Source organism: Sciurus carolinensis, chromosome 3 (genome assembly GCF_902686445.1).
Source record: "Sciurus carolinensis chromosome 3, mSciCar1.2, whole genome shotgun sequence".
Classification (NCBI taxonomy): Eukaryota; Metazoa; Chordata; class Mammalia; order Rodentia; family Sciuridae; genus Sciurus; species Sciurus carolinensis.
This window is the reverse complement of record NC_062215.1, coordinates 69,244,639-69,251,430: the sequence shown is the minus strand read 5'-3', so window position 1 is coordinate 69,251,430 and position 6,792 is coordinate 69,244,639. Positions and strand designations below refer to the sequence as shown.

General features: G+C 38.9%; 1 pseudogene; it reads left to right on the top strand.

Annotated features, from left to right (window-relative positions):
• Nucleotides 1-1,780: 1,780 nt before the first annotated feature.
• On the top strand, nucleotides 1,781-3,284 carry LOC124980131 (Y-box-binding protein 1-like; annotated as a pseudogene).
• Nucleotides 3,285-6,792: the final 3,508 nt, after the last annotated feature.

Sequence of the window (6,792 nt, the reverse complement as noted above, 5' to 3'; positions counted from 1 at the left end):
GTTATATTCCATACTTTCATATTATGTCAAAATGGATTCTTCTGTCAGGGATAACCAAAAAGAACCAATAAAAAAAATTAGTAAAGCTAATGAATCTTCTTTATAAATATAAAAGGAATTAGTTATCAATTAAATAATTCATATGTTGAGTCAGCATGGACCCCTGAGGTGGGAAAAAAATCCTTTCAGTTCTCTTGTAAATGCCTTGAGAATATATATAGTAGGCGGATCCCCGAGCCCCTGGGGCATCCTTTGCAACATATGTTGAAGGCTTTTGTAGGTCACACGAAGAGATACCACTATTCCTCTATTAATGGTACAGAAAAGAAAACTAACATAAACCTATTTCAGAAAAGTATTTAGCTCACACATGACAGGGTTGGGAACTAAAAGTATTAGATGAGTCACAAACATTTGTTTCTCTCAGATCCCCTACAAATATATAAGCAAGTTAAACTTCCTTGTCAATTTTTTTCTTTTTCACAGATAATAGAGAGCACTACAAGGCCTTTCTTCATTCTGTTTTTCTTGTTCTCTAATTATAGGTTCTGGTCCTTGTATTTGATCTGGGGAGACAACATAGTTTGACACATAACCATGATTCTTCTTTGTTGAAATCTACCATAGTGGAATTGATTAAATGGTGCACTTACTGAATTCAAGTGTTAAAGACTTTTTAATGAATAGGGTCTCTTACCTGATCAATGGTGGTCACAAATCATCCAACAATTCACCCAGTGGAGAGGCTTACTCATAGTATCCCATCCTGTCACCAAATTTCTGGGACACAAAAAAGAAATCAAGGGACCAAGCGTGGTGGCACACACCTATAGTCCCAGTGAATTGGGAGGATCACAAATTAGAGGACAACCTCAAAAATTTAGTGAGACCTTAAGCAACTCAGCAAGAGGCTGTCTCAAAATCAAAGATAAAAAAGACTGAGCAAGTTCTACCAGACCTTCAAAAAAGAACTTAAACCCAATATTCCTCAAATTATTCCATGAAATAGTAATGGAGGGAACCCTTCCAAACTCATTCTTTGAAGCTTGTATCACCTGATACCAAAATCAAACAAAGACACATTAAGGAAAGAAAACTTCAAACCAATATAGACACAAAAAATCTTAATAAAATACTGGCAACTTGCATACAAAAACATATTAAAAAGATAGTGCATCATGATTAAGTGGGATTTATCCCAGGGATGCAAGTTTGGTTCAACATATGGAAATAATAAATGTAATTCATCACATCAATAGATTTAAAGACAAGAATCACATGATAACCTCAATAGATGCAAAAAGCAACCATTCATGCTCAAAACACTAGAAAAACAAGGGACAGTAGGAACATACCTCAACATTGTAAAAGCTATATGTGCTAAACTGAAGGCCAACATCATTCTAAATGAAGTAAAATTGAAAGCATTCCCTCTAAAAACTGGAACAAGGGCTGGGGTTGTAGTTCAGTGGTAGAGCACTATCCTAGCAAGTGTGAGGCACTGGGTTCGATTCTCAGCACACATAAAAATAAATAAATATATCATGCCATTTACAACTAAATTTTTTTAAATGAATAAAAATAAATAAAAACTGGAAAAAGACAGAAATGCCCTCTTTCACCACTTCCATTCAACAGAGTCCTTGAAACCCTAGCCAGAGCAATTAGACAAAAGAAAGAAATTCAAGGGATACAAATAGGAAGAACTCAAACTATCCCTATTTGTCAATGACAAGATTCTATATTTAGAAGACCCTAAAAACTTCACCAGGGAGTTCGATCGGTAGCGGGAGCGGAGAGCGGACCCCAGAGAGCCCTGAGCAGCCCCACCGCCGCCGCCGGCCTAGTTACCATCACACCCCGGGAGGAGCCGCAGCTGCCGCAGCCGGCCCCAGTCACCATCACCGCAACCATGAGCAGCGAGGCCGAGACCCAGCAGCCGCCCGCCGCCCCCGCCCTCAGCGCTGCCGACACCAAGCCCGGCACCACGGGCAGCGGCGCAGGGAGCGGCGGCCCGGGCGGCCTTACATCGGCGGCGCCTGCCGGCGGGGACAAGAAGGTCATCGCAACGAAGGTTTTGGGAACAGTAAAATGGTTCAATGTAAGAAACGGATATGGTTTCATCAACAGGAATGACACCAAGGGAAGATGTATTTGTACACCAGACTGCCATAAAGAAGAATAACCCCAGGAAGTACCTTCGCAGTGTAGGAGATGGAGAGACTGTGGAGTTTGATGTTGTTGAAGGAGAAAAGGGTGCGGAGGCAGCAAATGTTACAGGCCCTGGTGGAGTTCCAGTTCAAGGCAGTAAATACGCAGCAGACCGTAACCATTATAGACGCTACCCACGTCGTAGGGGTCCTCCACGCAATTACCAGCAGAATTATCAGAACAGTGAGAGTGGGGAAAAGAATGAGGGATCGGAGAGTGCTCCCGAAGGCCAGGCCCAACAACGCCGGCCCTACCGCAGGCGAAGGTTCCCACCTTACTACATGCGGAGACCCTATGGGCGTCGACCACAGTATTCCAACCCTCCTGTGCAGGGAGAAGTGATGGAGGGTGCTGACAACCAGGGTGCAGGAGAACAAGGTAGACCAGTGAGACAGAATATGTATCGGGGTTATAGACCACGATTCCGCAGGGGCCCTCCTCGCCAAAGACAGCCTAGAGAGGATGGCAATGAAGAGGATAAAGAAAATCAAGGAGATGAGACCCAAGGTCAGCAGCCACCTCAACGTCGGTACCGCCGCAACTTCAATTACCGACGCAGACGCCCAGAAAACCCTAAACCACAAGATGGCAAAGAGACAAAAGCAGCCGATCCACCAGCTGAGAATTCGTCCGCTCCCGAGGCTGAGCAGGGCGGGGCTGAGTAAATGCCGGCTTACCATCTCTACCATCGTCCGGTTTAGACATCCAACAAGAAGAAGTGAATATGAAATTCCAGCAATAAGAAATGAACAAAAGATTGGAGCTGAAGACCTTAAGTGCTTGCTTTTTGCCCGTTGACCAGATAACTAGAACTATCTGCATTATCTATGCAGCATGGGGTTTTTATTATTTTTACCTAAAGATGTCTCTTTTTGGTAATGGCAAACGTGTTTTTTAAAAAAGCCTGGTTTTTCTCAATACACCTTTAAAGGTTTTTAAATTGTTTCATATCTGGTCAAGTTGAGATTTTTAAGAACTTCATTTTTAATTTGTAATAAAAGTTTACAACTTGATTTTTTCAAAAAAGTCAACAAACTGCAAGCACCTGTTAATAAAGGTCTTAAATAATTGTCTTTGTGTAAAAAAAAAAAAAAAAAAAAAAAACTTCACCAGGAATCTTCTAGAACTCATAAATGAATTCAGCAAAGTAGCGGGGTATAAAATTTATACCCAAAAATCAATTGCATTCCTATACATCAATGATGAATCAACTGAAAGAGAAATTAGGAAACTATCCCATTTACAATAACCTCAAAAAAATGAAACAAAATATTTGGGAATCAAGGTAACAAAAGAGGTGAAAGACCTCTACAATAAAAACTACACAACACTAAAGAAAGAAATTTAAAAAGACTTTAGAAGATAAAAATACCTCCTATGTTCTTGGATAGACAGAATTAATATCATCAAAATGGTCATACTACCAAAAGCACTATACAGATTTAATGCAATTACTATTAATGTTCCAATGACAGTCTTCATAGAAATAGGAAAAGGAGTCATGAAAATCATTTGGAAAAATAAGAGGCCCAAAATAGCCAAAGCAATTCTCACAAGAAAAATGAAGCAGGAGACATCGCAATACCAGATCTTAAATTATACTACAGAACTATAGTAACAAAAACAGCATGGTATTGGCACAAAAACAGACATGAATACCAATGGAACAGAATAGAAAGCACAGAGACAAACCCACATAAATACAGTTATCTCATCCCAGACAAAGGCACCATAAACAGATACTGGACAAAAGATAGCCTGTTCATCAAGTGGTGCTGGGAAAACTGGAAATCCTATGAAGCAGAACGAAATTGAAGCCTATCTTTCACCCTGCATGAAATTCAACTCAAAATGAATCAAGGTCCTAGGCATTAGACCCGAGACCCTGCACCTACTAGAAGAAAAAGTAGACCCAATCTCCATGATGTCAGCTCAGGCATGGACTTCCTCAACAAGACTCCTATAGCACAAGAAGTAAACTCAAGAATCAATAAATGGGATGGTATCAAACTAAAAATTTCTTCACAAAAAAGGAAACAAGAATGTGAACAGAGAGCCCATAGAATGGAAGAAAATCTTTGCCACCTGCACCTCAGATAGAGCATTAATCTCCAGAATTTATAAGCAACTCAATAAACTTAACACCAAAAATAAATAAATAACCTAATCAATAAATAGGCAAAGAAATTGAACAAGCACTACACATAAGAAGAAATAAAATGGTCAACAAATACATTTTTAAAATGTTCCACATCTCTAGCAATTAGAGAAATGCAAATTAAAACTACACTGAGATTTCATCTCACTCCAGTCAGAATGGCAATTATCAAGTATACAAATAAGGATAAATGTTAATGAGGATGTGGGGGAAAAGGTGCACTCATACATTGCTGGTGGGACTGCAAATTGTTGCAACCACTGTGGCAAGCAGTATGAAGATTCCTGAGAAAACTTGGAATGGAACTTCCATTTGACCCAGTTATCCCACTCCTTGCGAAGGACTTAAAATCAGCATATACAGTAACAGCCACATCAATGTTTATAACAGCTCAATTCCCAATAGCTAAGCTATGGAACCAATGTAGGTGCCCTTCAACAGATGAATGGATAAATAAAATGTGATATATATACACAATGGAATATTACTCAGTCATAAAGAAGAATGAAATTATGGCATTTGCCAGTAAATGGATGGAACTGGAGACTGTCATACTAAGTGAAATAAGCCAATTCCAAAAAACAAAGGCCAAATATTCTCTCTGATATTGTGACAGGCTGATATATTCGACTCCATGGAAATGTCATAGACCAGGCTGTATGGGCAATAACTAAACAGACTCCATTTTGCTCTGAGACTCCATGTTATGTAGGAAATGTTTCATCCATGGGAACACTCCACCTCTGTTCCCATCAACAGTTGCTTAGCATGACATGTTTGGCAACACAAAATGGCAAGTCTTATATAATGAAAAATTGTTCTCTTTGTGATTCTTATTTTTCCTAAACAATGTACCATGCCAAAAGTGATGTCAACAGTGATTGTGTAGATGTTAGTAACCATTCTTTAATTTGTACCTAAGTAAGGTCATTTTGACCCACTTCCCCCTCTGCTAATGATTTTAGATCTCATGTTGTTAGTTTGTAATTTTAAATCATAGCAACAGACACTTATGATTGATGTACTAACTTATGGTGTAAAAACCCCTGCAATCCTGTGATCAGGGCCTTTCTCCCAATAGCCATTTTTAGGGCATTGTGTGAGACAGCTAATAAAAACTCTCAAATTTGGACTTCTCAGTGGTGATCGATCTGTTCCTAAGTTGCACCCCACAACAATATGGGGATGCTAACCCACAATAAGCAGCGGGGAGGGAAGAATAGAAGTTCACAGGATTAGACAAAGGGGGGTGAAGAGAAGGGAGGAGGGATTGGAACAGGAAAGACAGTAGAATGAATTGGACATAACTTTCCTATGCTTATATGAATACACTGCTAGTGTAATTCCATCTCATGTACAAACTGCAAAAATAGGAAGTTATACTCCACGTATGTATAATATGTCAAAATACATTCTACTGTCATGTATAACTGAAAACAACAAATAAAATTTCTAAAAATAATTAAAAATAAGAAGTATTAAAAAACAAAGGCAGAATGTTCTCTCTGATATGTAGATGCTAGCACACAATAAGTGGGTGGGGGAAAATAGAAGTTTACTGAATTAGACAAAGGGGAATGAAGGGAAGGGAGGAAGGATGGGAACAGGAAAGACAGTAGAATGAACTGGACATGACTTTCCTATGTTCATATATGAATATACGACCAGTGAAACTCCACATCATGTACAACCACAAGAATGGGATCCTAATTAGAATAAGTTATACTCCATGTATGTATAAGATGTCAAATTGCACTCTACTGTCACGTGTATCTAAAAAGAACAAATTTTTAAACATAGTACATATTAGATACATGAGATTAAAATATATTGTTGTTTTTTTTTAAATGCTGGTGATGTAGCTTAGTGGTAAAGCACTCCTTTGTTCTGTACTCAGTACTAAAGAAAAATAGATTAGTAAAAGAAGCCAAGACACAAAGGAATAGATAAGTTCACAGATAATTAACTAACTTTATTATTTAGAAAGATCATTTTGTAAAACTTAATGCGGTCAGGTAGCCAGCGAGTGTCTACCCTGCTACCATGGATTTTTCAGCTCCGTTGACGGGGAATGAAAGCCACAGTTATCAACCATCATCCTACTTTCAATACACAGTCAGAGGTCACTTTGCTTACATCCATAGTTACATTGAACTTAACTTGGTAGCCTGTTTTTTGTAGTTTCCTTATCAAGCTCACTCTGATATTCTGTTCTTTATCATTTCTTACCAAGAAATGCCCTGAAAGTAAATCTTTGATCACTCATATGATTGATCACTCATTCTTCAATCAGCCCCAGTGAGTAAGTTTTGTTTCCATGACTTCATCTCAACAGTTAATTCCAGAAAACACCCAGTCACTCCAGCCAGAAATCTTAGGAGTCATCCTGGTTTTTTGTCTCCTCTCCTAGGCCCCCACTTCTG